Source organism: Pygocentrus nattereri, chromosome 13 (genome assembly GCF_015220715.1).
Source record: "Pygocentrus nattereri isolate fPygNat1 chromosome 13, fPygNat1.pri, whole genome shotgun sequence".
Taxonomy (NCBI): Eukaryota; Metazoa; Chordata; class Actinopteri; order Characiformes; family Serrasalmidae; genus Pygocentrus; species Pygocentrus nattereri.
In genome coordinates, this window is record NC_051223.1 from 1,749,249 (window position 1) to 1,764,927 (window position 15,679).

Consider the following 15,679-nt stretch of genomic DNA (forward strand, 5'->3'; position numbering starts at 1 on the left):
CTCAACTGGGTTTAATGTAATCCCACTCAGGCAACAGATGGACTGATAGCATTGCTCCCCTTAATACAAACCACGTCTACCTCAGGACTCAGGAGCTTCATCTACACTGGAGCACAGCCCCTCCCAAAGCCCGAACCACATTACAGCTCCTCTCCTCCACAGTGAGCAGCACAACTTGTGTGGCCGTGCAGGAGTTCACTCACTCCAGCACTGTACACAAGTCCACTGTGCTCCACTGTACTACGGCCCACTGTACGACGCTTTGGGTCGTGTTTCCTCAGACGCCAGACATTTTCTCCCTTACCTGAAACAAACCACTGCGTTTGGATTCCATTGGCAGCGGTAACTCTGCCTCCACCACACTGTGTTTGTGTGTGTGTGTGTGTGTGTGTGTGTGAGAGAGAGAGAGAGAGAGAGAGAGAGAGAGAGAGTGTGTGTGTGTGTCTGTGTGTGTGTGTGTGTGAGAGAGAGAGAGAGAGAGAGAGAGAGAGAGTGTGTGTGTGTGAGAGAGAGAGAGAGAGAGAGAGAGTGTGTGTGTGTGTGAGAGAGAGAGAGAGAGAGAGAGAGTGTGTGTGTGTGAGAGAGAGAGAGAGAGAGAGAGAGAGAAAGAGTGTGTGTGTGTGTGTGTATGTATGTATGTATGTGTGTGTGTGTGTGTGTGTGTGAGTCCACTGTCTACACAGTGTAATGGGATTACTCCCGTGTCAGGCGCATGCGGGGCGATTTAAGGGTCATTCGCTTTCTGAACATCGCTGGCCAGACGAAGTGGACTCGAGGGGCACCATTAACTGCCCCTGACCTCCGGATCTGCCCACCAGCAGCACCAGCGCGTCGCTTCTAGCGCGCTTTTTCGCTCTTTTTTTGCTGGTATCGTGTTACGCTGGATCTTCGACCGTTGGACGCGTGGCGCGTTTCGACAGTCAGGGGGCGCTCGAGCTCCTGAGCGAGAGAGGCAGTCTCTCTATCTCTCTCTCTCTCTCTCTCTCTCTCTCTCTCACCCGCTCTCTTCTCAGGCACTTTCTCATCGTGTGCAGTTGAGGACTGTTTCCATGGCTTTGCGGCTGAGACGGTAAGCCTCCCCCGCGCGCTGCTCTTATTCCTCCACTAAACTGAATTGATCTAAATGGGAAAAGTTGGGGCGCCGGTACGACGCGGTCCCAGTTTTGGAAACGCTGGATTCTGAGCGCTGTCCCGTGGACGGGCTGACATCACTTGCCTCGCTGCTTTGAGGCGATTTATTATTGTGTTTTTGCCTTTTTCCTTCTCGGTTCACCACAGCGGTGTGTTCGTGTGCTCTGCGCCCGGGACCGGCGGCTCCGTGTCCAGCCTCGGGAAACGGATTTCGGCTCTCTCCCCCCAACCTGTCGCTGTGTGACTCCGGCCAGGAACGCGGTTAGGATAATAACCTCGCTAGAACTATTTCTTTAAACAGCCGCCTCCTCTTTTCTGCGTAGCCCCGCTCTGTAAAGCTCGTCCAGGTAGAGCAGATTATGGAGCACTTCATCCAATTACGCCGCACGTTCCCAGCAATCTGTTGCCCTCGCCAGTTTAACAGCTCTCAAACGAAAGTGTGTCCAGAGAGTGAAATCCACCGCAAGTGTTTCGCCGAGGTTCAGCGCAGTGGTCAGCGCGAAAGGATGGCTAGAGCGTCAGTTTAAGGTCAGGTGTAGACCGAGACAGGGGGATTAAAGTAAAGGCTTTCTTTAATCGCGTGGTCAAGACGAACATGATGCTAGTCACCTGCGCAGATGATGGTCAGATACGCACCTGGCATCCCTGTGTGCATCACTTGTGCAGGATACGCTCTTCCCAGGCTTGGAATACATTCATTTCAGGGTTGGGTTGGAAGAGATGTCCTTCAGATGAGGTGATGTCAGCACTTTTCTGAGGAGAGTCACCCTTTGTTTGAGATTAGACTACGCAGTGCATAATTGCTTGTTAATTGGTTTAATAGCGTTTACGTAGTTGAGAGCACTGGTTCCCCAGGTCAGTGCTGGGGACCCCATAACCTACTTTGCATATCGTTGCTGTCATTTTTGGCATTTTCAGTTTTTGACATAATTTGAAAGTGTCTGTTACTCTTTACATTGTTTGTAAATTTTGTGAGGAATGGCCCAAAAGAAACGGCCCAAAATGACATGGGAAAAATTCTGGTTCCATTGACCTGCATTGAAAGTGAAGGAGGTTTTTTCCCTCTCCTGTAAAGTCACTATTTTAGGAGATGCAAGATTTTCCTCTCACAGCAGCGATATGTTTGTGTTTTCTCTGTGAACCACATGAGGGGAGCTTGAATCAGATGTGCTAAATGAGGGGAAGCATACAGACGCGGAGACTTTGGGGTCCCCACGACGGGGACTGGATACCCCTGGTTTAAAAGCTTAAAACATTCTGTGAAGTGTGAGGGGAGCTACCTTTTGGCCCATAGTTGAACTGCTCCTCCAGAGACGAGGCGAGCTTACTGGAAACCTTTTGAAACAGGTTTTCAAGAAGAAGCCACCTAGGCCATTCTAAATGAATGTGATTACCCCCTCCCCCAAACCTTGCTGTGGCTGTTCTCTATATAGATAACCCTTCTTTATTAGATCACCTGTGGGCCACCCTCCTCCCCTCTCGCTCATTAATTATTGACTCACACCACCTGGTCCTTAAGTCCCGTAGCTCTGCTGCTGTTGCTTGTAAGTGTCTACAAGTCAGGTGATCAGTCGGTGAGTCAAGCAGGGTCATTGATGAAGGAACTGCTGTTCGGGCTTTTCACATTTCCTCTGGAAATTGTGATGGTTTCCGTGGTCTCGGCACACTTGATTGAACTAATCTGCTCATTCCTGAGCTGTTCCTGAGCTGAATTACAGGTGTTAGAGAAGACTGGATGGTGTGGTCATATGGTAAAAGGCTATTTCACAAAGCAAAATTTCTCATTTTAGCTGGAAAACTTCAAGGAGAATTCCTCAGAATTTTTCAGAATGTCTGCATAGTTCAGTCGCTTTATGTAGCAGTCATTCGGAGTGTTCACATGGCTCAGTGTGGAGAAAATGACCAACTCGGAAGCAGGAATCGTCACGTTTATAACGGAAATATAGTATACATTACTGCTCCTCCTACAGCTTTGGAGCTAGAGCCACAAAACCTCGTAGAATGGGTTGCCTGGGTTTTTTTTCCCCCATTGGAGCAAATGAGGAGATGCTCAACATCCGGAAACCACCTGGGACACCATAGCAATGGCCTAGCAACGTGGTCTCAACCACCTAACAACCTCCAAGTAACTTAACTTCAAGCTGGAATACATAGCAACGTAATATCCATAGCAACTACCTGGAATTATTGTATGAACCCAATTAAGTTACCACAATTAACAGTGTTTTGTGACTAGTTTAACTTTAAAAACGTTGTTAGCTGGCTTTGTCAAACCAATTGAACCTTCTCTAGTTTTTTTTGAACAGTGAACCCACGTACACGAGTTTTAAATGTCATGTGGATAATAATAAACCGGTGGTAATTGATAAAATAGTGGTAAAACATAAATTTAGGAATATTTAGGTACTGCCCTACAACTGCATGCATCTCTCTCGGCTATGAATAAATAAAAGTACACTTTAGCCAAACATCTTATGCCAAAGTTATCGTAACACAAAGGCTCAGGCATCAGGCAACATGCTTGCAATAGCTTTGTGAGCGGTAGCTTTCAGATGCGTTAACACGGTTCCGGTGTGTTGTAATAATAATAATAATAATAATAATAATAATAATAATAATAATAATTGTTCCTATGAGCACCACTCATGCACCATTTCACCTCAAACTACTCCGAATGTCTTTCTTTACATCTTAATGATTGCATTACAGAGATATTTCGCAATACGCTGGGCTTCCCTTTTTTTTTTATTGGAAAAATACAATACTTCCAATCACAAAAATACAAAATTCCCATTTTTTGCCTTTTTGAAACATATGTATATGTACACGGTCACATACACACACACACAACAACAAAACTACCCAAAAAAAAGAATAAATAATAAAAAAATGAATAAATAAATGTAAAAAATGAAGGATAAAATCATTAAATTAATCACAAAATACTGTGTATTAAACAATAGAGGCTTCCCTTTTTAAATTCTGCTGCCTAACTGAGAAATCCAGGTAAGTATTTTACAAAACAGGTCAGTAAATCTTGTAATTGAAGCTATTTTCTAATATCAGAATAACATCAATCGTTTAAACCAATATTTGTTAACGCATTTATTATTTATTGCACTCAAGAAGAGCAGGGGGCTTAGGCAAAGCTACGCCACTGCGCCTAAATATCTGCATTTTATTAATTTACTGCATTTTTTAAAGTTAATTTCTTTCAAACCTTCAAACTGTCTTCAGATATTATCGATGTAGCTTGTCCTGGACTGGGGGGCATTGTAAGTGACACAAAAGCATGTATGTCGCTTTTGTAGTGTGTTGTCCGGCGTTTTTTTAATTAAAAGAATCGAAAATTGTTGTTCGCTTACACAGTCACTGCATAAGTGCTGCGTAATACTAAGGCATTAGGGATAAATGATTTGAATCTGAGGGAATGTGCTTGTTTAAAAGACTGGAAGGTGAAATTAAACCTGTTCTGTGGTGTTTGGACGTGTAGACCGATCGACTAACTTAACACAGGCTTGGATTTTGCTTTGGCATCACTTTTAAATGCCGGTGTAACTCCACCCCACTCTAGCTGAAAAGCATGCAAGTTGAAGACCCTACTGAATGCAAATGAAGCAAATCCCTCAAGAGAACCACAACAACTGAAGGATGTTCACAGTTAATTAAGTAAAATTCAGGGCTGATTTAAAAACCCACGAGATCTACGCTGGGAAAAATAAAAGTTCAACCACTGTGGGTGGAAACTGGAAAATATGTGGGAAGCCGTTCCTTTAGATCATTTTCATTTTAAACTTCAGGAAACTATGACAAAGCAGTGTGAGGGTGTTTTCGAGCCCCGACGTCTGCCAAAAAGCTGAGAAACACCACGAGCTGTTCCTGCGTCTTTATTTATGTCGCATTAGTAATCATTACGAAAAACAGCCACAGCGGTTCTGATTGGGTGTGATGTTTATCCGCGTTTTGTAGATCATCTGGTATTGAAGACAACCTCAGCCTGCTTTGTCGTCTTTCTTAATGTTTTAAATGACTTTAAAGAACTGCTTCCCACACGTTCTTCACCGCTGCCCATACAACTATCCACAGTGGTTGGATTTTTCTTCTCACATAGCCCCACAAAATCCCAGTCGGATCAAAGTCGCGTCTGAATTTCCCCCAAATTTACTGTGAATATTTGTCATTTGTTGTGTTTTTTTAAGTGGGTGCTATACGAACATGCATGTGTGCTGTTGTTCTTGATTGCCAGTCTACATCTATTTAATTAGTGGAAAACAGACCTTGATTATTCTTAAGACAGACGTTTTACGGTAAAATACCGAATCTAATGAAACACAGTTTGTTACTTCCATCGTTTACTTCTGTCACTTTACAATGTACAATACTTTTGATAATCTTTAGCGGATAACCTTGGTGGTTGGATAGTGTAGTGGGTAACCCTTCTGCACTGTAGACTGGGGTTCAGTCCCCCACCACGGCAAGCACCCTACACTGTACCAATAGCGAGTCCTTGAGCAAGACTCCTAACGCCACCTTGGCCTCCCTGCGTAAAACAATCAAGTTGTAAGTCGCTCTGGATAAGAGTGTCTGGTAAAATGCTATAAATGAATCTTTAGTCCAAATCATGGCTCTCTAGACTGAAAAGTCACCCTTTTAAACCATTTCTGAAAGAGTGAATGAGTGCAGAGATATAAACTCACCACCAAAAGGCTGGAAAATATCAAGATATACAGCATTGTGAAAAAGTCAGGCACCACCTGTTTCATTTCCATTCAAAATGACCATCAAGTACAAGTTATTCATTTTTCAGCATTCGACATTACACAGAAGCCTCACCAGTTACGTATCATGTCAATGTTTCCAGCATTCAGTGTGTCCATGCTTTGCCTTTGTTATAGCTTACATTCCCTTCCAGGGACTTGCTTTCAGTTTTTCAGGGAAATCTCCAGGGATATTTTTCCACACCTCAGTCTTAGAAGTTGGTTGCATTTTCTCCTGCTCACAATCCAAGAACTCTAAAACGCCTTCAATGTAATTGAGGTCTGGGCTCTGTCGTGGCCAGTCCATTGTTCTGAGAACCCCAGCATGGCGTATTGACAGCTACACCTTCTTTCAGAGCCAAGGTGGGGAACTCTGGTCCTGAGAATCCCATCATACAGTTCATGCACTCAACCAGTGCCACTCTGGGACATTTGCTTACGTCTGTTTTAGCACAGTGTCTCCTCCAGTGTAAAGATGTTCATTTCTCTGTCTTTCACTAAGTGTTGCTCCTTCTGATCAGCCCCTTATGCACTGTCTTTATGTGTCATGCTTCTTCTGTTGATCAGCAAAAGCATCTGAGATTATTTCTGTCACACCTGTTAACGCCGTGCCAACAAGACGGTCTTGTTTTCGCTGTAGCTGCCAAAAAACAGACATCTGCCGTTGTCTTTCACAGTTATGCCCCATACGCCTGTCATGTTGTGTGTCTTTTCCCATGTCCCTTCTGCCTAGCATAACACCTGTTAATCCATTGCTTAATCCTGCTTTGGCCATCATTGTGCTCAGTCCCTAGTTGCCTCATTAAAAAACGGTGCCTAATAGTATTCATTCTGCTCTCAGGGAGCCACGATTAATGGTCATTTAGCTGCAGCATCCTCATTGAACAGGACTCCTTTGATCAGCTACTTAGTGATGATAGTCCCTCCCATTCATTTGGCCCAACTTTGACCAGAGGCATCAGGCAGCCTTTCATTTGTAATAAATGTCATGCACTATGTTTTGGTCATATGAAAGTGCACTATATTGCCAAAAATATTCTCGTCTGCCTTCACATGCATATTGTCACGATTGGCCCCTCCCACTCCTCCATGTGCTTTTGTTTACCTTTTAGTCCTGTCATGTGCTTTTCTTTTGGTTTTGGTCCTGTCCCCTTGTTTCCAGACCCTGCCCTTGATTGTATCCATTACCTGTGACTTATTAAGCCCCTCGTTGTCTCTGTATTATTTCCTTGCTGGTCTTTGTTTGTGCTGCTGCTCTTTGTATTGTGCGAAGTGTTTGATTTATTGTCTGATGTGTTGTTTGGTGTTTCGATTGTTTGTAGTGTATGTTTCCAGTCTGTCTTTATTTAAGTCATGTCTGTCCCTTGATACCCCACTGTTGGCTCATTGACCCTTGACTGTCCTGACCCCGAATCTGGATTTGCCCCGAATAAGTCTCGCGTCTCTCAGCATATGCGTCCGCCTCCTCATCGCTCCCCGGCGTTACAATGTGAACTTGAGTGACATTCCATTCTTAATCCACAAGTGTTTATGGGAATTTCTGACCGTTCTTCCAGAAGCGCATTTGTGAGGTCAGACACTGATGTTGGACGAGAAGGCCTGGCTCACAGTCTCCGCTCTAATTCATCCCAAAGGTGTTCTGTGGGGTTGAGGTCAGGACTCTGTGCAGGCCAGTCGAGTTCTTCCACACCAAACTGGCTCATCCACGTCTTTATGGACCTGCTTTGTGGACTGGTGCGCAGTCATGTTGGAACAGGAAGGGGCCGTCCCCAAACTGTTCCCACAAAGTTGGGAGCATGAAATTGTCCAGAATCTCTTGGTGCTGAAGCTTTAAGAGCTCCTTTCACTGGAACTAAGGGGCCGAGCCCAACTCCTGAAAAACACCCCCACACCATGATCCCCCCTCCACCAAACTTTAAACTCGGCACAATGCAGTCAGACAAGTACCGTCTCCAAGTACCAAGTACTGTTTCAGTCCTGCATGTTTTTGAGACATTTTACCTTCAGTTTTGCCTTCAGTACGTGAAATGCATGCTCGACCGTCTGCAGTAATATTCATTATTTTATTTATTAAATTGTGTGGTAGAAACCTGAAATATCAAAGCCTTTGTCTATATTCAAATATTTATGAACTTGAGTGTGTATATAGTCTATATGTCGATGTTTTCGGAACAAAACTTCGTATGTCCAATTATGTTGCCTTTAAGTTTTTGACATAATTTAAAAATACCTGTCGCCCTTTACATTGACTGTAAATTTCATGATGAATGGACCAAAAGAAATGACCCAAAATGACTTGGAAAGATGTCTGGTTCCATTGACTTATGTTTAAAGTAAAGTATGTTTTTTCCTTCTCCTGTAAAGTTACCATTTTAGAAATATGAGCTTTTCTTCCGACAGCAGCGATATGCTGTCTTTCTTGTTGTTCTGTTATTCAAATACACTATTCTAATGTAATTACACAATTAGTAATAGAGTAATTATAGGATGCAATACATAATAAATTCTGACTTTCTCTTTCTTTCAAAATAGCAACGTAGCAAAAATGTAAAAGCCTTTTTTTTCTTTGCACAAAACAAGACTAGATAACAGAGATGCACCCGTTGTTAATTGTGAGCTGATGCTGATATCCAGTATCCAGTATTTTTCATGTTCATATCTTCTGATGCAGATGCTGATAAATAAACATTTCTAAAATGCAAAATCTACCTTAGTAGATAAGTTATTCAAACGACGGATAAATCAGTAAATTGGTCAAAATAAATGAACAAAATACTTATAAGGTTATAATGAGCTGACAACCAGTCAGCTTCTTGTTACAGTGCAGTTTATGCAGTTACTATAGCCTGGCTGGTGATGCTTACAGGCTGTAATAGCTATAAACTTTGTAAAATCGTTTGGTATCGTAGAAGCACTGATAATGCGCATCATATATTCAAAAAAGTGACACGATAATGATAATAACATCATATAGTCCACCCCTGTGAGAGACTAGACCCCCTGCTGATGAAGGCTGTCATTCAAACAGACCCCTGCAAGGCTTTCTGTTTGCTCCGAGGTTCGACTCAGATCCAGGGCTTAGAGGACCAGAGATCCTTCTTTTTGACAGAAATGCCTGATGGCAAAGAAAGTTTCCATACCTTTCAAACGGCGGACCCCTGGAAGGGTAGTGCTTGCTTTTGAAGCTGCTTTCCAGCCTATTTCCTGTACATGGACAATATTTTTTTAAGATCAGCCATTCAGTGACTTTATACAATGTATTTTGAATCCATTCTCTGTTCATTCATAAATGCTCTGCTCCTTTCTCATGCAGTAAAGGTGCCGCCGTTATTGTGCTCTATTATATGCGAGCATGACGTGCCTGTTTCTGCCTTTTTTAAGCAATGCCCTGATGTTTGTGTTGTGTGATATAAAATGGTGTGGCCCTTGTGCCTGTTGGTGTGTTTGTATCCGTGGGTGGGTGTGCTCTGTTGCGCGTTCTTTCTGGGGAATGATAAAAAGAAGCATATCAATTCTGTAGGGAATAGAGATGCACCCATCATGATTTTTTTTTGGCTGTTTTATGTTCCTTTTTGTACCCAGAGCTTACACTGTGTGGGATTCGAATGCCCAAATTTGAATGATTAAAAAAATCAGTAAGTATATAAAATTAGGTTTCAAAATCATGAAAAAATAAGCAGTATTCTCTGCTCCGAGATGCTTGGGTCATGTGCGCTCAAAGCGCTGAAACAATGCCATATCGTAGGAAAGGTGCAGCCTCTGTCAGGGCTTCAGCTTCATACTTGCTGGAATGTAACAGCTGCACCATTTAAGGTGGAATGGAAAATTCTGAACAAGAAGCTGGCAAATAGGAAGCCAGCTGCAGCTTCGTACTCATGGTGGCATTTTTGTTTAAGACTGAAATAAAACTGCATGAAAAGTAAGAGGCAACTGGCTGTTCAGCACAATGAGTCCAGATGAATTATGCTTTGACATAGGCCCAGTGACAAAACTCATTTATTTTGGGACAGTCGTGGGCTGTGACCGGAAGGTCTCCGGTTCGATCCCCAGTGCCGACAGTCCATGACTGAGGTGTCCTTGAGCAAGACACCTAACCCCCAACTGCTCCCCAGGCACCGTGGATAGGGCTGCCCACCGCTCCGGGCAAGTGTGCTCACTGCCCCCTAGTGTGTGTGTATTCAGTAGTGTGTATGTGGTGTTTCACTTTATGGGTGGGTTAAATGTGGAGGTGGAATTTCCCCGTTTGTGGGATTAACTTAATGTTAATCACTTAATTTATTGATATTGATTTTGATTGATTTTGTGCAAACATCGGTATTCATATGCAGTTTTATTTCTCTTTTGCTAATATCGCAGCCTCCACTCTTCTCAGGAAGTTTTCCTCCAGATATATGGCTGCGATAATTCGCCTCTCGTCAAGGGAGCATCAGTGAGATTGGGCACTGATTATAGGTGATGTTTCTGGCCAGCAGCTGCAGTGTTGACATTATATAAGTAAGAAGTTAAGGCTTGTTGTAGGCCTGTCAAGTTCTTCCACACAAACTCGCAAAGCCATTTCTTTATGGACGTTATTTTATGCACAGAAAAGGGCCTCCTCCAAAAGTTAGAAGCATGCAGTTATGTAATAACATCATTGTAAGGCTTTGCATTAAGATTTACCTTCACTGGATCTAAGTCTGAGTCCAAACCGCAAAAAAAAACAAGCTCAGACCATCATTTCTCCTCCATCAAACGTTACAGTTGTCAGGTTGTATTCTAACAGGTTACGTTGTCCTGGCATCCAGCAAACCCCAGTTCATCTGTCAGCCTCCTTGATGGTGAACTGATCCATCATCTCTGCGAATGTGTTTCTATTGCAGTCCAATGGTAGTGTGCTTTACACCAGGGCTTTGGAACTCTATAGCATGTGCTGTCCTATTCTGTGAGCTTGTTTGGTCTTCTGCTTTGTGGATATTGTTCCTTTTAGATGTTTCCACTTTATAACAACACTTACAGTCGACTGTGGTGCTACGAGCAGTGGAGAATTTTGAGAAACTGGCGTTCTATGATGATGCAAGTTAGTGTAACGTTGGGGAGCGATGATGAGACGGACGCATATGCAGAGAAAAGCGAGATTTTTTAAGGGCAAATCCGTAACCAGGGTCGAGACGGTCCATGGTCAGAGAGCCAACACGGAGAGCAGGAGGGACAGGCATAACAAAGAGCAGCACTAGACTAGGGAAAACACAGGGCGCAAATTCAAACGGGGACAACGAAGGATCACAAGACCTAGGTGGAAAACATGTGGGAACAGTCAGGGGCAGACTCAAGAAACAAGGGGGCAGAACAGGGAGGAAACCAAACAAAGAAGCACATAGACATGTAAACAGATGCACACGGAAGACTGGGAGGAGCCAATCATGACAGTACCTCCCCGCAAGGCACGTGGCTTCGAAGAGCGCCAAACAAAACAGAACCACACACAGACACAAGGGACCAAAAACAGGGACAGAATGAAACAGGGACAGGAGCTGGGGTGAAAAGAGCAGGGACAGGACACAAGACTTGAGGAATAGAGGACGGAGCAGGTACAGGAAACAGGGCAGACACAGTACACGGAACAACAGGACCAGAAGGCACAGGCTCAGACACAGGAGCAGACACAGAGGAACTCGGAACAGGAACCAAAGGCACAGGTACAGAAACAGGAACAGACGGAGGACGAAATAAAGGCCGAGAGGGAGGACAAGGAGGCACAACACAAAACGGCGCCAAGTGAAGAACGACAGAAGGCACAAAAGGACGAGGAACACAAGAATGCAAGACAGACCACGCGAAAGACAAGGGAACAGGAGCAAGAACAGGCAGGGACACAGAAACGGACCCACAAACAGACACCGGGACAGAAACAGAAGGAGAGACAGGAACGGGAACCACAACAGGAATATGAACAGACACAGACACAACAGTAGTTGTGACACCAGGAACAGAGGAGGGCAAAAACGAAAGAAAGAAGAAACAGGGGACACAGAAGTAGACACAGGCAGAACGAAAGGCCCATGGGGAGCAGCAGACCCAGAAAAGGGCAGGACAGGCGGGAACAAAGGGGCTGCAACGTCCACGGAGGCAGGTGGGCCTGCAGCGACGTTCACGGAGGCAGGCTGGTCCGGAGTCGCGCCGACGGGCGGCGGGTCCAGAGGCTTGGGCGTGCCGTGGGATGTGGCCAAGGGAACTGGCGTGCCGTGGGGTACGGCCACAGGCCTGGAGGAACAAACGAACAGAACCCCCTTGGCGTATTGTCTATGTATTTGAAAATCTACAAAGTGCGTTTATTTGGTGGGTGTTCCTGATAAAATGCTTGTAGGTGCACCTATAAAAGCTCAGTGTAGTCAGTGTAGTAATAAAAGCTCCCGTTATACTTCTCCATGGAAAGACACATTACAACTGCATGGTGGTTTGGATGGTGCAGACAGTATGTTTGTACTCCCTCATGCTTTCTACGCGTTCATATTTGATTATCAACGAAGGCCAACCATTAAAAAAAATTATTACTTGAGAGAAACTATGTTCCCATAAGCTTGGGCAAATGATCTTTTGCAGATGTTTATGAGTGAATTTTATGAGAAAGGCCTGGTTCCCGACGTGCCAATTAAGGATAAGTCCTTTAATGCAGTTAATTTAGTCGTACTATGAACTATTAATGATAAAGAACAGGTCCATTTGGCCTAATATAAGCCATTTGTATAATTTCCCCACAGTGTTCCACGATGTTAGGATGCAGGAGCAAAACACCAGAGGGAATTATTGAGTGAAGCGAGAGTGTGTCGTATGAATCATTCTCTCTTGTGTTTGGAGTTTGGAACACACACAGGCAGAGAGCACTCCTGGCAAGTTTAGTCTGCATCATCAATTCCATTGATTTGGTGTACGTTAAAACACCACATCCACTTTTGCCGTTTTACTCTCCTGTTTGTCGAATGATCACATTAAGCTCCTAATAATTAAGCTTATTGTTCAATTATCGATCTTAAGATTTATTGCTCAGCAACTCCGCGGAAAAAAGTAATGGATTGACCTTAAGGGAGGGTAAAACGGCCAAAGTTTAACGTCACGATACCTGAAGACGATGCTTGATATGCATCAGGATATTTCGTATTTCTGAGGTTTGATAAGTCGGAACAGACACAATAAGAAAATAGTTCATTTTTCTGTGATGGTTTCAATCCACCACTGCACTAAACTGAGTTCGACAGGCCTAATTATGCTCTCTTTTAGCAGTCAGACAATGCCCTTTAATTACAGACGATCCAAAATATGCCCAGAAAAGCTGTGACATGTAATGTGATTTGTGACAATAGTGAGAAATATCTTTGTATCGCCCCACCAATTGAATCTGATTTCTTGATTGAAACTCGATTCGGATTTGAGTGAAATATATTACATCAGTGCATAAGTATATAAGCTGATATATAAGCTGATATAAAAGCTTATTTCTGTGGAAATTATGTATACGTTTGAATCTCAGGTTAGTAAGTAACTGCTATGTAGTTAATATGTAATAACTGCAGGCGCAGATACAGGCTCTTGCAGTTTATGCCTTTAATTTGTTCATGTCTTTTTATTTGTCCACACAGCGACATTCAGGAGTCCGTCCTGATTTTATTTTTTGGTGTGTGTTCTGAAAGTGGAGTAGTGCCACACACCAACTGTAAGCTTGAGCCCGGCTTATTTCTTACTTTAATTCCTGTGAAATTGACAATGGGCTCAACAAGTGTCACTCATTGGAGGGCAAGCAGACATTCTTAGAGTTGATGGAATGAGTCATGATGCGTTCGGCGGGAAGACTGAGCTGTGCCTGTCCATCAACTGCGGAAATGAGTCCAGTTTCGCTGAGAGTCCGTACTCCCTCATCACGTCCGTTGCGCTGGAGATAATGAAAGCCAAATTTAAGCAGCTGGAAGCAACTGGAAGCTAAGGCACACTTGGCAAGACCATTTGATGACCTTGAATGAGGTGGAAATGAATGTGGATGCACTCCAGGGGTGAATATGTGTGTCTGTGTGTTTTCCCCACATTCCTAAAGCAAGGATTCAGCCAAATGTCACCCCAGATGTAGTCGATCAGTGTTTGACTGAAGTGACTTCTCTGAAGTTTGCTTCTTTAGTTTTGCACTGGAGAGCCTACATACTGACACTGTGTGTAGGCGATTGTTGTGATTATTACAACCCCATTACCAAGAAAAGTTGGGATGCTGTGCAAAATGTATTTCATTTATATTCTGCAGTGTCACAACTTCTTCGGAAATGGAATTGTGCATAATTACATAACTGTAATTACTGGAGCTGTTTGTAATTGCTTTCCGTAGTCATTAGATATATAGATATAGCAGATAGTTATCGCAATCGTTTTTTTTTTGTTATAAAGAGAACGTGTGGTTTATTTTTCGCCTGCCAGTTTGAAGCAAATGCATATAAAAAAACACACTTTCTACAAGACGTCATATGACGTATGAGAACAACTGTAAACTTTTACTGTTTTGAGACAAATGCTGAGTAAATGATTTGATTCTGCGTTTGGTTTGTTTGAACTCAGGCTTCGTCTGTGGTCATCACTTGGGAAGCTCTGTTTAACATCAGTAACACTTTCATCTAAAGTAAACAGACACTTTGACTAATGATTCACTCTTCAAAGTGAGGAAAGTCACCAAGTCACCAAGCACTATTATACGACCAATAAGTGCACGAAAGTCTACAGTAAAATGTCGATGTTGGACTGTAAATTGTTAGTTTTAGAATTCTCACTTTCTAGAGAGTTTGCTATTGTAGCTAACACTAATGTTATATTCACTCATGCTAGATATTTGAGCCATGTAGTATTGAATCTCAGATGTTTTTGATAACAAAGATGCCCTTATTAGTCCCACAAACGGGGAAATTCCACCTCTGCATTTAACCCATCCATGAAGCGAAACACCACATACACACTAGTGAATATACACACACACTAGGGGGCAGTGAGCACACTTGCCCAGAGCGGTGGGCAGCCCTATCCACGGTTCCCACGGAGCAATTGGGGGTTAGGTGTCTTGCTCAAGGACACCTCAGTCATGGACTGTCAGCACTGGGTATCGAACCAGCAACCTTCCAGTCACAGGGCCAGTTCCCTAACCTCCAGCCCACGACTGCCCCCTGTCAGACAAGCTGGGTCAGTATTTAGATATATTCTTGCCAATTTATTTCCTGACAGATATAATCTATGAAGCACTTTAAACTGTAGTTCTCCACATCTTATCATATTAATGATGAATGCACCAACTTCTCAGCCCGTTGCCAGGCCTCCTCTGCAAATCCTCCCATTTCTCAGATGTTAGCAAATAAGTTAAGCGAGATTGCAAACAAGATCAGTTTAATCAAGCTTTGCTTGACTCTACGTGCGATTCTGCGTATGTGTAGACGTTTGTGTGAGTCATGTCTGTGTTACTAAAGCGAACTAGCAAGCAAGCTGACCAGCCAGTATAGAGACTTCAGTCATAAAATAACCAAAGAATAATTGTTAATTGCATAACGGTGACAGGCCTAACTGTCTCAGGCTCTCAGTCTGTTTAGTAAGGCTAAAACAGTGTTAGCAGCCGTACGCTGTTAATAATAGGGTAATATATCATCAGCGTACAAACAATCTAAATCTACTCTCGTAACAGTTTAACAGAGGGCTTAAGGTCCAATTGTGTACATTAAATAAGTTTCAAATATGCACTATATTCACTTCTCTAGGTGAAAAGTGCATATTTGGACCATTTCATAACATTTTAAAAT

The 15,679-nt window shown here is 43.3% G+C and overlaps 1 protein-coding gene across 5 annotated transcripts in view; it reads left to right on the top strand.

The window, feature by feature from the left end:
- Positions 1–684: 684 nt before the first annotated feature.
- Positions 685–15,679, top strand: part of pcdh15b (protocadherin-related 15b) — a 323,144-nt gene continuing 308,149 nt past the window's right edge. For 3 of the 5 annotated variants that reach the window (XM_037544216.1, XM_037544217.1, XM_037544218.1), the window contains exon 1: positions 692–1,069. The gene's annotated coding sequence lies outside the window, so the exon portion shown is untranslated. Of the gene's footprint in view, positions 1,070–1,597; positions 1,660–15,679 lie in introns of those variants that run through there. The other 2 variants (XM_037544214.1, XM_037544215.1) reach the window with 2 other exon arrangements.